At 42.4% G+C, this 17,192-nt stretch overlaps 2 protein-coding genes across 4 annotated transcripts in view; one reads left to right on the plus strand and one right to left on the minus strand.

Annotated features, from left to right (window-relative positions):
• The window catches only part of LOC116841742 (midasin-like), a 140,511-nt gene that overhangs the window by 19,943 nt on the left and 103,376 nt on the right, over positions 1 to 17,192 (minus strand). The gene's annotated exons all lie outside the window — the stretch shown is intronic.
• The window catches only part of LOC116841752, a 440,348-nt gene continuing 439,677 nt past the window's right edge, over positions 16,522 to 17,192 (plus strand). For both annotated transcript variants that reach the window (XR_004377602.1, XR_004377603.1), the window contains exons 1-2: positions 16,522 to 16,722; positions 16,980 to 17,022. The gene's annotated coding sequence lies outside the window, so the exon portion shown is untranslated. The remainder of the gene's footprint in view (positions 16,723 to 16,979; positions 17,023 to 17,192) is intronic.

Consider the following 17,192-nt stretch of genomic DNA (forward strand, 5'->3'; position numbering starts at 1 on the left):
AGAGAGAGAGAGAGAGAGAGAGAGAGAGAGAGAGAGAGAGAGAGAGAAATACGCATCTCAAAGACACGAATCGTATTGCTTTCCCTGCATAGGAAATGCAAGTGCTCGCGGGTATCCGCGAGGTGCATAAATCGCGAGGTAAAACAGGCTGAGATTTATCGCGCGTGTATTTCCGAGAAATTCACTCTACTGTCGCTGCACCCGCACGTAAGGTGCGCCGAATTTTTCACGGATATTGCTCGGGTAATTAGATACGAGCGAGTAATTAGATACGAGCGAGATCAGAGATCGACGCTCGCTTAATTAGCATAGGCGCGCTAATGCAGCCGGTCAATTCATCTCCGCGGCACGAGCGCGCGCGGCCGCGGAATGTCGTAAAGCTTCCCTCGCGGCGACTCGTCCGTTGATCAGGATGCGTTGGGGCCGCGTGTGCATCGCAACGCAGTGCAACCCGACGTAACGCGGCGAGAGGAAGTTAAGCGCGGGAGCGTTTCGCCCTTTTTGCTCCATCCCGGCGTGTGGAATGCGCGGCCAGACGCACATGTACGATGATGATGCGGCGACGAGGACGCGATGCGCACGTGTAACGCCGGTCAGGCCGATCAGGCCGGCCGGTAAAAAGCGCAGAAATTAGCGGCGACCCGCGTTCGCGTTTTACTCGCTCGAGAGACCGAGTGACTCGGGAATCTCGACCCCGATCGTCCCGATTTCAAAGTCAATCGCGCGGCCAAGCCGGTCCCGGCGGCTCGAGCAATCGTGGAAATACGCGAGGGAGCCGGCGGGAGGAAGTGAACGAAGCGAATTACCGCTGACATCCGTCGCTCGTGCGGCTGTTTAACTTTTTCAGGGATGCTGATACACATGTATATACAGAATCATAAATGCCATTCTTTACATTGCAAGTAGGCAATTTTTGACGTTATGCTTAAATGTGCATAGTTGAAAATCGTGCAAGTAACCCGATTATAACGCCCAAAGTAACAAGTATAACGTCGAATGGATTCTCAATTCTCAGATATATAAGCATAAAAGAAATTCTATACTACGAAGTGGCCAGGTACTTACGTTTAGATTCGTGCAATTTTTCTTTACTAATTTAAACATTACTGTGAATAAATATTCGGCACAAAGTTCCACAAGAAACAAAAATCTCGTACGATTAGTAGACATCATGTTTGTATCCTTTTAAAATTAAATTTTTCTGGCTATTATAAATTCGTCCCTGAAGAGATCAATAAAAATTCGGAACGCGTAATGTATGAGTGTATGTGCGGGATATGTGCGATGATAGCGTATCAGTTTTACGCTTTGCGGATCGCCCGGTAGCGATTGTTGGAATATAATGTCGATACACGAAATTTGCGGTCTGCGTGAAGTATTTTACTGAACGATTGAAGCCCTCACCGGGCAGTGGCGCGCGATTTCGAGGCGCAGTCTTGCGAAAAATACGAAGAAGCCGCAGAAGCATTGCGTCGTGACGGGTCTCCCTTTGAAAAATTACAAACGTGTTGCAATCGCGTTTTACGATTTCACCCGATCGACCAACTTGTCTCCGAAATTGATTCGCCGACGCGAGGAATATCGATTTAAAAGTCAATCGACGTGTGTCGGCGGTGAAACCAGTTTTTGTCGGGTGCAGATACGTTTCGCGAACATTGAAAGCGAAGGACCGAAGGAGAGAGAGATAGATAGATAGATAGACACGAGAATGGGAGAGGGGGAGGGGGAGAAAGGAGAAGAGGAAACCGACGAAGAAGCAGCCTCCGATCGATGGTCCTCTTAGTGAATGGACGGAATAATCGGGAGTCGCACGCGTGTAGTATAGTTGGTCCAGCGAGGGTCAACAAGATGTGAGATTAAACTCGAAGAAGGAAGTCGTTTGAGCGTCGTTTCTTAACGGACTCACATAATTTATACATTGGTAGCTTCGTCATGATTTATGGGTTACTTAGCGAACTATGTCGGGGAGATTCTGTGGCATCTCGACTGTCGTATTACGTGACTCATATAGATATCGCATGAAATTACTTTCGACGTCGCGGCGTTAGCAGGGAGCGTGGGAGGGAGGAATTTTCCGCGCACATGCTTGCCGCGGTATGTCAAAGAGAGACGGGAAATTAAGTGCCGATGTAAATTTCGGCTGACGTGATACAAAGTGCGTCGCGCGCTGCGATCGCTCGTGCCGCGGCTTTGCGCGTCAAAACATGGTCTATGGCTCTTTGACGGTTAACTAATCTCGGCTTAAGTTTCCAATTTATGTGGCTACCGTAAAGATTATCTCACAAACCATTCTCACGCACTGTGTTCACTTATTTCGCTCCTATCTTCGGTGTTAACACTCGTCACTCGAAAATTCAAACGTCGGTTATATAGTCGGTCAGTCAATTTTTAATGCCCTGCCTCTCTCTAAATCGACAGTTACATAATTTTTTACTTTACACATATGCACATATGCACTTGAGATTGAAAGTGGCATGAGGAACCAATTATAACTCTAGTTATAATGGTAGGGTTATAATGACGTTAGTTATAACAATTTCAACTCCTTATAAGGACAAAAATTGTATAACTCTCAATCTAAGGAGTGGTAGGGGGCATCCATAACGCCGTAGAACAGTAGATTACAAAACGGTTTAGTCACAATGAACTTTAGTCACACAATGACTAGTTTAATAAGAGAACGAATTAGTAAAAAAAAGTTTTCTCATTGGACTATCGGGGGTTAAAATTTAGTCGGGGACTAAAAGTAATTTTTGGAGTACTTATTCGTAATTTTTGGAGTGAGTTTGTGAACTTATCTTTCTTATCCGACGAAAGCATTCACCTATTGGAAAACGAATTCTTCCATTGGACAAGATGGGAAGTTCACAAATTCTCACCCCAAAAATTACGGACAACCTTTTAGTCCCTATACATGGCTATACATGTCAGCAGTGACTTTCAATTGTTTAAGTGACAACTCGAAGCGTTACAGCTTCATTCACTAAGAAGTGTGCGAACCGATTTGAAACCGATTATACAACTTGTTCTCTTCTTCCTTTTCTTTTTCCTGTTTTTTTGAGATCAATCGATCGTTGAAATTTGATGTTCCCAATATTGTGTACTCATACAATATTCCGTATCATCTTTCCCCTGATATCGAGTAGGCGTGCGTACGTAAAAGCCGCGCATTAACTTTCGTCGGATTAGCAGCAGCTGGGGTTTCATTGGTAGCCGAATCGGGTGCCGCTCGTACCGCCGATAAATCTACCTTAATACCAGCCGAGACCGGCGGATGAAGTCAGCTTAATATCACGGATCCACCTCCGAGATTACGGTGGAAAGTTTACGAGTGCGCCGGCGGGGGTCTACAGGTGCTCGTTCGCAGGTGAAACTCTCGGATCTGCCTGTGGCGGAATCGAGATCGAGCCCGATCGATCAGCGAGCGAGATCGATCAGCGCGGGCGAACGGAGTAAATGTACGCGTGCGCGATCATTATACTCTGCGGCGATCGCTTTCCCACGACATGTTTCACGTTACGAGTCCGACGATAACGCGCCGTCGGCGCGTTTGCTCGGAAACGGTTTCGCGTCTATTATCCGCGCTGCGGGACTTTTACGCGAGAATTTATGCGACTGTACCGCGACGCCGGACAGGAACATATGTTCGCGCGAACGCGAGATAATTGGATCCTCCGATACGTACGTACCGTACGCCCGTCTAATTGCAAATGGTTCTATTAAGCGAGCGCTTTTTCGTGCCGCGCCACGGCTATGTCTACATTACGCACGCCGTAATTGATCTCAACTCCGGACGGATAATAGTCATTAATCGCGCGACTTATTAATTTCATCTCCGACTGGCCGAGCGACTGCGCGGCCGATGAATTCGATACGGTATTGCCAGCGATATCGCACGCTAGCGTTGCTGCGGTTCGGCTTGATTTGTGACCTCAGAAGCGAGGGGAAATCCATGCCCAAAATTCCTACAGAATACGTCGAAATAAACGGATATATTCGCAAAATGGTACTCGCAATCGATCAAGCAACACCTAAACTCTAAACCTCTAAACTATTCCGAGCACTTTTCTTTTGCTCTATCAATGAACAATCGTAAAGTTAACGTGACAAAATAATGAGGAAATTGTAGGTCAAAAAGGAAGCTTCACGTCACATTAATTTTACGTTTATTTATCGATTGTTAGAGCAAGAGGAAAGTGTTGGGGTATTTTAAAGAAGTGTGCTAAATTGATTGCAAGTGTCTTTTTTTGGATACGTTTTTTTATCTCGTAGGAATTATTTGTAGGAATTTGGTATTTTATTTGTAGGAATTTGGGACATGTATTTATTCGTTTCTGACATCATCGATGAAGAGTTCCGCGGCGAGTTGTCAGGAGTCTTAACCAAGTTAAAGAGCGCATCAATCGAATGAAAATACAGACGCGGTAATCTGGACGCGGGAGGACGATATTATTGCCACGTAAAATTCGCTCGTGTTTTCAGACGAGCTACTCTTCCATGCAGATGCGCTTAATTTCTCAATTTAGCGGAGTTATTGCCGGCCGTAAAACATTCTGTGAAGTCCATGTAAGACGTAAAAGCTGATCGAGCTCGCAGGTTCAACTTGAGTCATCGTTAAACCGTATTTTCTCTCGTAAATCGCGTAACGACCTTATAATTGGAGACCAAAAAGTCCGGGAAAAGACAGGACGCAACGTGAAAGGCTGTTTCGTAAATGGAAGCTTGCGACCGCACGCGATACGCGAAATTATCGACAAATAACCACTGCTGTGTATCGACGAAAACGACTATCGTGGAAAAGAACGGCTGCAATTATTAATTATTAATACTAGAAAATTATTCAGAATGACGGGTTTGTAATTTCTTATAAAAGTCGCTCAAATTAATAATAGTGCATTTCATAATTTTAGTTGGCATCGAATAAAGCTGAAAAGTACAAATGAACATTCTTTTTTTACATTATATATTTTTCAAAAATCCGTCATTTTGATCGCTTGATAGAAATAGGCCGTTTAATCGTTGGTATCCTGAAAAGAGAAAGTTTGACAATAATCATTAAGCCTCGGTAATAGTTATTAGACACTTTGATGAAATAATTTCAACTAAATATAAATGCGTATACACTGAAAAAGTTTCGTAATAGTTAACAAATGCATTTAATTAAACGTTTCAGTGCAATATCTAGTAATTAATATCAGATGTAGTAATAGTTGGCAACACCATCTGGTATTATTTACAAAATAATCAATAAAACTAATTCTTCATTTAGTTGAACTAATAAAGTGGTTTGGTGAATAAAACACCGAATAATTTAGTAATAATTGCTAAATAGTTTGACTATCAGTAAAATACTTTTCGTGTTTTTATTTCGTATATTTGTCACATAATTTGGTATTACTAAATAAATATAGTTTTATTTAATAGTTGAATCTGTTTCATCAAAGCATCTGGTGACTATTGATAGGTTTGATAGTTATTGCCAAACTTTTCTTTCAGTGTAGTTTTAGCGTTAATCGTTGACAGTACAACAGGAGAAGGTTGCAACAGTAATGAGAGGTATAAAGGTCGCGGTCGCAAATAAAAATCGAGAAAATGCTCTCGGAGTTGCTGGGGAAAAGAGACCAGAGGCGGGATTAATTGGGCGAAAAATAAATATCGACCGACAACCCAGTAGTAGTGAGTTTCGTAACGGAAACGAGCCGTTCGTCTTTCGTTCGTGGATTTTCTCCCGACGCCGGGCGCTCGTCCGTAAGAACGAGCTGGGTCGAAGACTGTCCGTGCGAGATCGCAGTGCAACCCATCAAGGAGGATCTAATTACAGGGGCCTGCTTCCTGCAGTAATTAATCGATACTACCCGGAAGATTTATGTAGAACTGCCGCGTGAGCCTCCTCTCGCGCTCGCACGGCCAGGATGGCGTTGTTTGTTCTTGCGTGTGCTTAAAAGCCGCTACGCGGCGTTCCTCGACTCGAATTTTACGTATCATCACCTATTTACGAACACTGAGAGAGGGAAAGAAAAAGAGAGAATCCTAAGTCGCGCGAAGTTCTAAATTCGGTCATGAGGAAATGTCGGAATCTTCCGCTGCGCGAATCGCGAGAGGTACGAAGCAGGAATTTCAGAAAGGACCACCGTTCGGGGTTATAAATACCCACTTCCGAGGATCCACTCGCGAGCGGGCCGGGGTGAAGCGTGAATCCTCGAGAGTACTTGTGGAAGATGCCGGCGCGATTTTCTTGGACCGGCTAGTAACAACGTGTTAATATTAGCGACGTCGGAATCCGGCCAGACAGGTCGCGATCGCTTGAAACATGAGACAAGAACAATGAGTTTCCGGTCAGCTTCGTACCTCGGACGAGCGACAATGGCCTCATTGTCTCGCATGGGCTGCATAAAGATGCGCTCCTGCGTTGGGGACTGCAAGCCAGAGCTTGCGAGGCAGCTAATCTTTCGCGCGACCCTGAGTCCTTGGTGCAGTAGAAATGAGAATAATCTACTAACTTTGCAGTTGTGCGTTTCCTTATCGGGGCTAAATTATAATTAGGATCAGAATTTGTCCAAATAGATAGGTGTATGCAAATTCAGCAGCAACTTCACTGCTCGCGATGAGAGTATATATATATCGTGATAGATAAAAATAATCTACTAACTTTGCGATTACATTTAGTTACTGAGGTTAAATTAATCGGAATCAGAACCTATCCAGATAGACAGGCATATATAAATTTGGCAGCAACTTTATTATTAATCGATTTGTAAAGATATATAACGTTTTCTATATGGTACTCATTTTTTTTATAAAATGACGAAATATAGATATGAAAAAAATACCAAAAAACAATCAAAATAACGTGTCATGTAAAATGTAATACAGAAATGTGAGTGTAATTTAATAAATTTTTCGCTACATTAATATAACAAAAAATTTGCACCTTGTGTATAATGTAAATTTAATAATTATAATTCAACATAGCATTGGCTGATGAGTGTAATGAAAAAAAATCGTAAAGTTTTTATCGTCGATTTCTTACATTATAACAATCATGAAGTCTATCTGGATGCTTAATTATATTCTAGGATAAATCCTGTCCGAGCAATATTTAATAGAAAAATGCAAAAAGTAGTACAGACGGTCGACGTGTATAAAAGAAAAGAAATTAAAAGAAAGGCAGTTTGCGAAATCGAAGATTAATTGCCGTAATTCGAACTTTTGATACGCGACAAGAATTTCGCGAACTCTAATCTCTCGTGTCGATTTCGAAACAATTAGCCGGCGCGTTGAAGTGATCGGCATAATTAGCATCTACAGATCGCGCAGCCGCGATGACATCGTGAGCAACGCCGATAGAATCGCGATCGATGTTCTCGCGTGAACGTGTATCGTTAGGCGCGATCGTCGCGACGGTGAACAAAGCGCCGTTAACGCACACACACATAACACAACGTACATACTCTCTCGTCACCTGCGCGGGAAAAAAGCGCGCGACCGCTCGCCCGTGGATGAACACGTCGTGGTATCGGCTTGTGTCATCGATCATTGCGCAACCGCGCTCGCGAGTTACGATATCCATCCGCATTGTTAAACGCCGTGATATATCACGCGTGCGTCGTCCGGTTGCTGTGACCGGTCGGATCGGCGAGCGATCGTTGCCTCCCTCGGCGTCGTCGGGCTCGTTAATCTTCGCGATCCTGTCGCGAGCCGGCAGAAGAAGAAAGGGAGAGGAGGAGGTAGAGGGACAGAGAAAGGGAGACCACGAGGATCACGATCATGTTAAAACGCGCCTGGCCGGTGAAGGCGCATCGCGCAAATTTAACCGCGTTATAACGCGCGGCATAACGCCCGCGCTGGCACGAGCGCACGACGCGATCGTCGTAAAACGAGCTCGTAACCTGCGCCGATCTAGCGTCTTGATCCGAACGCTAACGATTTAATGTCCTTTGTGCGCTTCGCCCGCGCCCCAAGCCTTTGCCTGCTCTCTCGGCGAGAACGTAAAATATATCATCGCGGTGGCATCTCCACGGCGGAATTCGCGAGGGTAACGTCATTTCCTTCAGCGCGGTGTAAATTCGTAAACTCACGAGGTTGCCGTTCGGGAAAAGTTACGAAGATTGCGCGAGAACCGACTATAAATAAATGGTTTTAGGTGTGCTTCCTTTTGAGGTACGCACAGCGGTATATAAGCTGCGCGTTCGCGCGAACAAAAGAGGACAAGAGAAGCGACGAAGGGACTCGATGCCTCGTGGAAGCGCAACGTGCACCGGCCGCTCGTGGTAGTTTAGCCGAGACGTCTCGCGCCGTTATTTCGCGCCTGCATCGTACGACGATGACACTCTCGTTAACCCTTCTCACGTAAGACGCGAGAAAATAAAGCACGCAATCCGCGATAATCAAAACATCCCGTAATAAGCCGCGATAAGGATCGGAAAGTCTCTCTAGGGGGGGGGGAGGGTAGGAGATAGGGGGAGAGAAACCTCGGCTAAGTGAGCCTCTACAGCGCGTGCTGCATATTGCCCCATTCTTCAGTCATCACTCAGCCTCCTCTATCTCGCCGGCGCGACTTCGTCCGCCTCCAATTTCCACGGCCGCATGTTCCGCGGCCGGCGTAAAAAGACGCAACCGCACGGGCGAAGATTAAACGTCCGATAACGTCGGGTTGTTTCATCCGTAAACCAATCCTCAAGTATCGTTCACACGGGGCTCGATCTGTTTACGGACCCATCTTGCCAATGTCAATTAACACTTTGGCTGTCGCTGTCAAGTGTTACGTGACGTCGTTCTCCGTCAGCGGTTAGCAGAACAAACCTATAATCGTAACTTTATAGAGGTTAGATGAAGATAGATTTATGGTTGTACAAGGAGGGTATTTTTTTTCGTTTTCTTAAACACGGTTTAAAAGAGGTCCATCGAAACGGCGGGTGGGTGAAGATTCTTTTGCGACAAGTGCGAGCTAAGAATTCACCACGTTTACAAAATTATTTACAACGTAAGCACTGTGTGTGTTGTTCGCTTCACAATAACTCAGTATGGTATTTATGCGAAGGATGAAGGGCTACTCGTAGCAGTCATCTTGATTTATGATGTCAGAAGAGCGAGGAAATATATGTCCAAAATTCGTACAAAATATGTCGAAATAAAAATATATACTAAAAGAATAACCACCTGCACTTCAAAATATCTCTAAAACACGACTAAATAAATAATAAATATTTATTGGTTGCGAAAGTGAGAGAGAAAAGTGTTTGCACAGAGTATTTTAGAGGGGCTCAATCGCGATTGTGTCATTTTTTGGATCATTTTTTGATACATCTTTTTATTTCGACGTGCTTTATAGGAATTTTGGGCATGCGTTTCTTCGCTTCTGCCATCACCAATGAAGAATCCGCGGCAGATTGACATTGTCATAATACTTGCACTGTAAAAAATCTTGCGTATACAGCACGTAAACAAATGTTCCAAAAAGTCTACTGTAAATTTTGTGTCGAAAATAACTCATTCATATGTTTATTCGTGTTATTTACATTATGTATAGACTAGTACATAATGTAAATAACACACGAATAAACATATGAATGAGTTATTTTCAGCATAAAATTTAGAGTGGACTTTTTGGAACATTTGTTTACGTACCGTGTATGTACGCAAGATTTTTTACAGTGTGACATGACATGACTTGAATAAATACTTGACACCGATCATAATTTCGAAAGTCGCGTAACTTAAATTTTTTTCTTGTTCTCCCACTATGATTCTGGAAAATTCGACGAGATATCGAGGTCGGTTTTAATTGAGATCGGGTGACGCGAGCGAGAGCAGCGCGATGTGAACGATACTTGAGGATCGGGCGGGCTCTCGCGCGTAACCAGCCACCGCCTTCGGGCTCCTCACACTCTGAGATTCGCGAGACAGCGGAAGGTTACTTAGAAACTCGGGTGCAAGGTAGTTACCGCGCCCGCACCGCGGCGTTCCTCGCAGATGGATCTTCGCGCTCGACGTCCCACGGCGCTCGAAGATCCTTAACGTTGCCCTCGGGGCGCATCATGCCGCGGTATATACTTCAGGGCTGCGTTCGGACTGCCTGGAAGACGGGCGTACAGAGCCTTGTACACGCGACGCAACATCAGGCCAGCTCGCTTCCGATCCAGCGGTCGCGTCCAACCGGATATATCTCTTGGGCGCGAATTTCTCGCGCGAACTTCTCGTATCGTATCAATTTGCCTTCATCGTTCCACCTGGAGCGCTTAATATTTACGAGTGCTTCGTTCTCGAGCATGCCGCAGTCTTAATGGAAGGCTTTAACACACACGAGCGTAGATCGGGAGCCGATAAATTGTAGAGTTAATTCTGACTGAAGTCTCCGTATCAACGCACGCTTGATCGTCGAGTATGTTATCGAGATACAAGTTCTCGTGAGCATTTTTAAAGCGATAACGATAGTGTATCGAGAAGTACAGACATATCGGACGGGGAAATTGTTCACATTGCCTCGCACAGCATTAAAACGAATCCAGAAGCGCGGGAAGCATGCAGCGGTCTGCTCGCTAATTGCCCGATAACGAGTCCAGTTAATTCACTTTGCGATCCCATTCACGCTGCTCGACGGATCGTTTCGCAAATTCCGATGATATCGGCACGGAATTGCTCCCGATGAGACCGGGAGGTCTCTCTTCTTCGCATTTAGAGAGAGTCGATCTAATAAATTTCGCTCTACCGGCACTTCTCTTCGTGCACCTCTTTTCCGCTCGCTGGCCGATCAAACGGTAGAATTCCTGATATTGCTAACCCGAGTAGAAATTCGTTCTATAGGTATCTTAGGCACGTATTATGGAACTGTTCGGAATAAATTCCGATTGGGGATCGTTTAGTTGTCCCCTACATTTTTATTGTATGTTATTGTCAAAGGGAAACGGAATTATTCCAGACAAGTCCACAATAACACTCCTGATCAGTCTGATTCCAGTCAGTATAAGATTATCAGATCCTAACCCAACACTAAAGAAAAAATACTTGAAAATTTACTTGAAAAAGTTTATTTCTGTGAAATAAACTTTTGTAAAGTAGTGAAGTAAACTATTTTCTTTAAAGTAAAGTATTTTCTTCTCAATAAGTCGTACTGAGAAAAAAATACTTGATAATTTATTTGTAGAATATAAAGTTTATTTTTACAGAAATAAATTTTATTTCACAGAAATAAACTTTATTTAAGGTTCTGATTGTACCATGTTATACATTGAGAAAAAAAATACTTGAATTTTTATTTGTGGGATATAAAGTTTATGTGAAATAAAATCTATTTCTACGAAATAAGATTGATTTCTGTAAATAAACTCTATATCTTACAAATAAATTCTATTAAATATCTATATCTTACAAATAAATTTTCAAGTATTCATCTTTTCTATAAATATTATTCAGTGTTTAGAACACCATGATATTATCTCGTACAAACCAAATAACTGACTGAGATGAACCTGATCAGGACCATGGAATAAATTTCTAATCGGGAAAAGTTATTACCGCACGCTCACGAATCTGTTCTTAACGTTTTTGCCTCGGGATTATCATCCCGGCGCTGCGGGTTGGGGCTCAACGAAATGCAAAAGTAAGACGTGAGCAATACAATGCGTATGGTAAATCGCGCAGGCGATCGTGCGTGCGAGCCGAGTGGCTTAATAAACGAGACAGGTGAGCGCGATGACGCGCGAGTTAAGTGGCATAAGTGAAATCGCATGAATGGAGTGAGAGGCGAAGAAAAGACGATTCAAGAGGCCGAGGTGGTATAATAACGACCGGCGATAAGCCGAGACACAACGAAAGCGACATTCACTTCCCGGTGGAATCCTTACGATTGTGGTCTGCGGCGCGACGCGACGCGACGCGACGCGATGTGATTCGCAGTTGTTATCCTATGTTGAATATACTATGTATTCCGGCAAGCGAGATTGCGGAGAGGTAGTTAAGCTGCACTTCTGGTTAGATCGCGACGCGGTATCCATTGTAAGGCTCACGTGGTTCTGCGATTATCCCTATGACCCGGTTGCAGTAATGTGGGAAGCCCGACAGTCAATCTCATCTTTAAGAAGACGGCATTTTTAAAAGCGCTATTAGTTCGCCGGATAGATTTATCTCGATGATACTTGACGCAAAATCAATTAAGTCGCAGACGATAAATCTGCACGTGGAGTCTCCCTTTCTAATCACGACATCGCCGGGTGTTGTGCGTGTAGGAAAAGTCTCATGTCGACGTCTCTCGCATATCCCCGCGAAGAAAAGTGACACGCCACGACGCTGTTCCGATCATTATGAAACACATGGGCAAATGTCTCCTATCGGCCAGTCGTGTTCGCAGCTGCCAATGAACAAGCAGTCGACCTCATTTCTTGCAGGCTTCATTTTTCTTAATCTCGCGACAATAGACCGCGCGGAAAAAAAGAAGTGCCCTTCGTCGCTCGTAAGTGAACGGCCGGGAGAGAAGGCACGTCGGGAGGTCGATGTGGGCACGGCCCGATGCGCGCAAAGGGAGATTACGGCAAAGGGACCAAATGGGGCGTCGGCATTTCTTCGCGTACGAATGTACGCGGAGTTATTATCGCCCACGTGCGCTAACTGTACGCGCAATTGAATCCCCCCCGTCTACCAGGGACTTTCTCGCGATGACGACAATGCTGAGCTCGCCCACAATCGGCGCTGTCTCTCAACGCACAGCTCAGACCTGTCTACCTGTTTGTGTCGGCATAAAGAACGAATCGTCGAAACCGACTTGTCGATCGCGCTCTGTCAAGTAAGAGACTCCCGGTCTGCGGATGGATACACCTTCTAACTTTGATTTTATATGTTTATGAAGAGCGACATATAAATGAAAGACGAATGTTTGAAGTTTTTCCCAATTTTCCATGTCCATGAAGAATGACGTGCACGAGAAAAAGAATCTCAGTTCGTGCAACCGAATAAGGACCAGATGAAAGTTTGACGAGAAATAATATTTCTGTTAAATCGCAAACATTCAGCTGTGCATCAAAACTTGCACGTTCATAAAGAGAGGCATACAAATTAAGAAAGGAAAATGCTTGAGGTTGTTGCGAATTTTACAGATTTTTATTCTAAGAAAAAATTTCGTTTAGGAACTTTATCGGGATATTTTGTATATCTTGAAATATTAAAATCACGACATGGAACAAACGGTGCTGAGATAATACAAGCGGTGCACGGCGCAAGACGCATAAAAAGGCGTGATTTATTAGGATTCCGCGATGTTAATGAGACCACGTTATCAAGTATTGATCAATGTAAAACGCGAGGTGAGCATCATAGTTCGCCTATCTTATCAGCTGGAAGAACGGGAGCTGTAATTTAAGCTAGTATGTGCCCGGAAAGTGCAACGGCACGGTGATGATCGCACTACCGGTGAAGAGACACTTCGTGATTCCGTAATTCCGTTAACCAGGTATCCTCGATCTGCATTCGTGACTGCCGTCCTTTCCTACCGGTTGGAAGTTAACGCCGCGAACACCGCGTCGCGCAAGAATTTATCCCGGAGATCCTGGATGCGCGCTCTGGAAGTACGCCTTGTTTCGTTTGTGCAACTCAACAATGCACTCTTATCGTTTTATCAGAAACTCACGTATCGTTGACGGTGGTACTCGCCACTTCGAAGAGAACAAACCGTGATTCTCGAACCGTCGACTCGTTATTTTCGCTCTTCTTGAAAAATAACGGCTAGATTAACACGCGCACAATCCTTCTTGATATTTATCGACGTAGCCGTACACGATTACTCTTATTTTTCCGAGCGCGCAGCGAAAACGCAAAGCAGACCGCGTATGTGTTTCACGAACTGGACTCGAGTGGACTGTAGGTGCGGAGCAAAGGCGTGGGTGTTTCAGCCATTATGTACCTGACACCGTGACAAGCTCGCGTGAGCCCCGAGGAATCGGTAGTGGAAAAAGGAAGAAGAAGAGGGCTGATATGTGTGGATGTGTGTGTGTGTGTACACGTGTGGATGAAATCGGCGTGGGCGCCGTTGGCCAGACCAACCGGTTGACCGCATCTCGAGGGTCATCGATTGCAAAATTTAGAACAATGTGCCTGACGACAGTCCTTTGTTATCCGACGGTTTCTCCATTTTACAGCTCCGCAGTTTATCGTGTCACATTGCATTTCGTGCTATGCCCCATCTCATTTTTACCGGTACATGCATTTCGTGTTGTCTTTATGCGATTCTGAACCCTCTACAGGATTTCGCTTATATTTGGTAATGGAAAGATAATATTATTACGTCAATTGGTAGTCCTTTTTAAGTGTCATTAATAATTATTTAAGACAGAAAACATCAAAGTCAAATCATTATTTAATAAAAAAGTGGAGAGAGAAACTTCTTTTATAAATATTTTTATTGAAATATACATTTTCAATACAAATGAATATCAAAATACAAATGAATTATCTTAAGAAAGACACGGCAGTGAGGCTCGACCATCACCTTGTTTGTTCTTGCGCTGTTAGAGTGATATTAGATTTATTCTTTATTTATTCTTTTATCACAAGAGAAGATACATTTGTATATATTTAATATAAGTATATTAAATTCACTCAAAACGCGAGAGTGAGAGAGAATTCAACCCATGAAACTCACTCTAAAATTCGAGTGACTCGACTTCATATTTCTAGCGAAATTTAACTCCGAGAAAGTTAGAAAGTAAAGCGACTCGGTTCGCGAAATATTGCTTCTACTCAAAAACCTCTATAATTTCGGTTGAAATTGGAAGACCTCTCAGTAATTTGAGGCTCTTTTTCAAAAGACAATAGTCTGCATAGGTCACTTTTGTGGAAGCTTCGTCTGTTGATCTTTCTAGTTTACAAGAATCTCTAACGTACATACAAAATTTTAGCTCGGGTATCTCTTGAGCAAAACTGATGCAAAGTGATCTATTACACGACGAGCGGTGAATCGAGCGTTATGCAAGCTTCTATCACGTCTATCTTGTTTCGATCGCGGTTGGGCCGCTCCCACCATTGATTGAGACGTCGATATCTATCGAAGGATTTATTCCGTTAATAGAAAATAGTTTCTGCGATCGACGAGAGCGACCGTGTCTGAGTTATTGAACTCGCAGCCGGCAATGCGAGATTTTACAGAAGCTCTTTTGTTCTTGGTAACCTTCGCGTGTTAAGCAATATGTGGCTCTAAATAAAAGGTTAGCCGTTTCGAAATTTGAACGATGCGCTTATGCACTATATTGACCACCGACATTGAAAATTAGCGAGTAAAGTAATATGCACGTAATAATAAATTTTTTTTATAAGTATATTAATTATCCATTGTGTGCTACGTAGTATCAGAAATGTCATAAAAATATGGACTTGCATATACAGAACCGGAGAATTGATTCTTGGACAGAGTGTTTAAAAAAAGATTTACAAATTCCTTGTACACCTTTATTTAATTTTATCGTTATGATAATTGTTTTCAGATTTTAATAATTAGTAGCTGTACAACGCACATGAACGCCATAAATTTCGAAACATATATTAAATGTCAAACAAATTTTAAATATGTGAAATATCAAATACGTAATATTTATATATTAAATGTTTATATTAAATATTAATATAAATAATTAAATATTATAATATAGTGTAGGATATTAATATTTTTTTAAACACACTTTTTAAACACTTTTTTAAAACACTCTGTCCAAGGATCAATTCTCCGATTCTGTATATGCAAATCTATATTTTTATGACATTTCTGATATTACATAGTACACAATGGATAATTAATATACTTATAAAACATTGATTATTACTTGCATATTGCTTTACACCCTAATAGAATACGTTAGGTAACTAGACCGTATAATGCCGTTTCCGCATGTTTAAATTTGTATTGTTTTGATGAAGGTCGCGCGACTTTCGGAACAACAACACACACGTATAAGTAGGTTCCGTACTCGAGATCGGAACAGTCTTTGACGCACGGGCGGAAACATCGGGCGACGTCGCGCGGTATTCCCGATTATTTTACATTTATCGGAATATGCGTGTATATATGTGACAAATTCGCGAGTACGATTATAGTGCCGGGAACCTCGTGAGCTGTAGATAGATTCTAATGTTTAAAAAGTAATTATTATCATACTCTATTTTTATTATAGTTAAAAAAGAGACACACGCGCACACTTTGTATTTCTGATATCCCTGTACTGAGTATCTTCGTATTCTTGAATTGTAGAAAGTAAGTAACCTGTTGCTAATTAACCTAATCTAACCTGGAAAATTGTATTTTTGTTTCAGATGTGACAAATGTCACGGTTACATCGCGAAGACAACTGTAGTTGCAGCCAGTATTGGGCATTAATCAATTTTTAGTCAAAATATCTTTGACTAAAATAGCCAATAGCCAGTCAAATATAAAAAAATTAATCAATCTTCATATATATATATATATATATATATAAAATCACAAATAATTTTATCAATTGATGAAATTAATTGTGATTAGTCAAACTTTGATGTATACGCTAATTAATAATCAAATTCATCAATCAATTAAATTATTTGCGACTACATAAATGACAAAATTGATTAATTTTGATCACTGATTTGCCGATTATTTTAGTCGAAATAAATTTTAATTGATTTAATTGAATTTTAATCGACTGGTTCCAACGGACGCGTGTGCTGTACCGGAGGATCCGGTTCAGGCAAGGCAGACTCGGTTTGAAGGTACGTTTATTTATAAAACTTTCTGTACCCCTTTGTCTAATTTTTTGCGATCTAAAGCTAAGATATAATAAACTATATAAATATAGCTCTTAAAGATATAACCAAGTGAATTTTATATAATTACTGTCTAAGCCAAGAAATAAGATGACTCGAATTATATGATCGCAGAAGGTTAATCTATATTCTTCCCCATTCACATTCATTGGTTAAACCAAACATTTAGATGTAATCAGACAATCTCTATTTTTTTGTTTCAGATGTGGAGAGAAACGTGACCGGCCTTGACTGCGAGTCGTTTCGGTGAGTAAAAAACAAAAGAAATCTTTGAGCGAATAGGCTTATAAGAGTGGTGGGATAATAACACTGTTACCTCGTAACCCACATGATCGCGAAGCTCATCTCACGATTTATTTCAATCGCGCAAGTCATTATTTAGATAACGACTGTGCGCCGTGCATGTCGTTATGTTT

Source organism: Odontomachus brunneus, unplaced genomic scaffold (genome assembly GCF_010583005.1).
Source record: "Odontomachus brunneus isolate Ranch 3 - 2012 unplaced genomic scaffold, Obru_v1 Obru_scaffold_018, whole genome shotgun sequence".
Lineage (NCBI taxonomy): Eukaryota > Metazoa > Arthropoda > Insecta > Hymenoptera > Formicidae > Odontomachus > Odontomachus brunneus.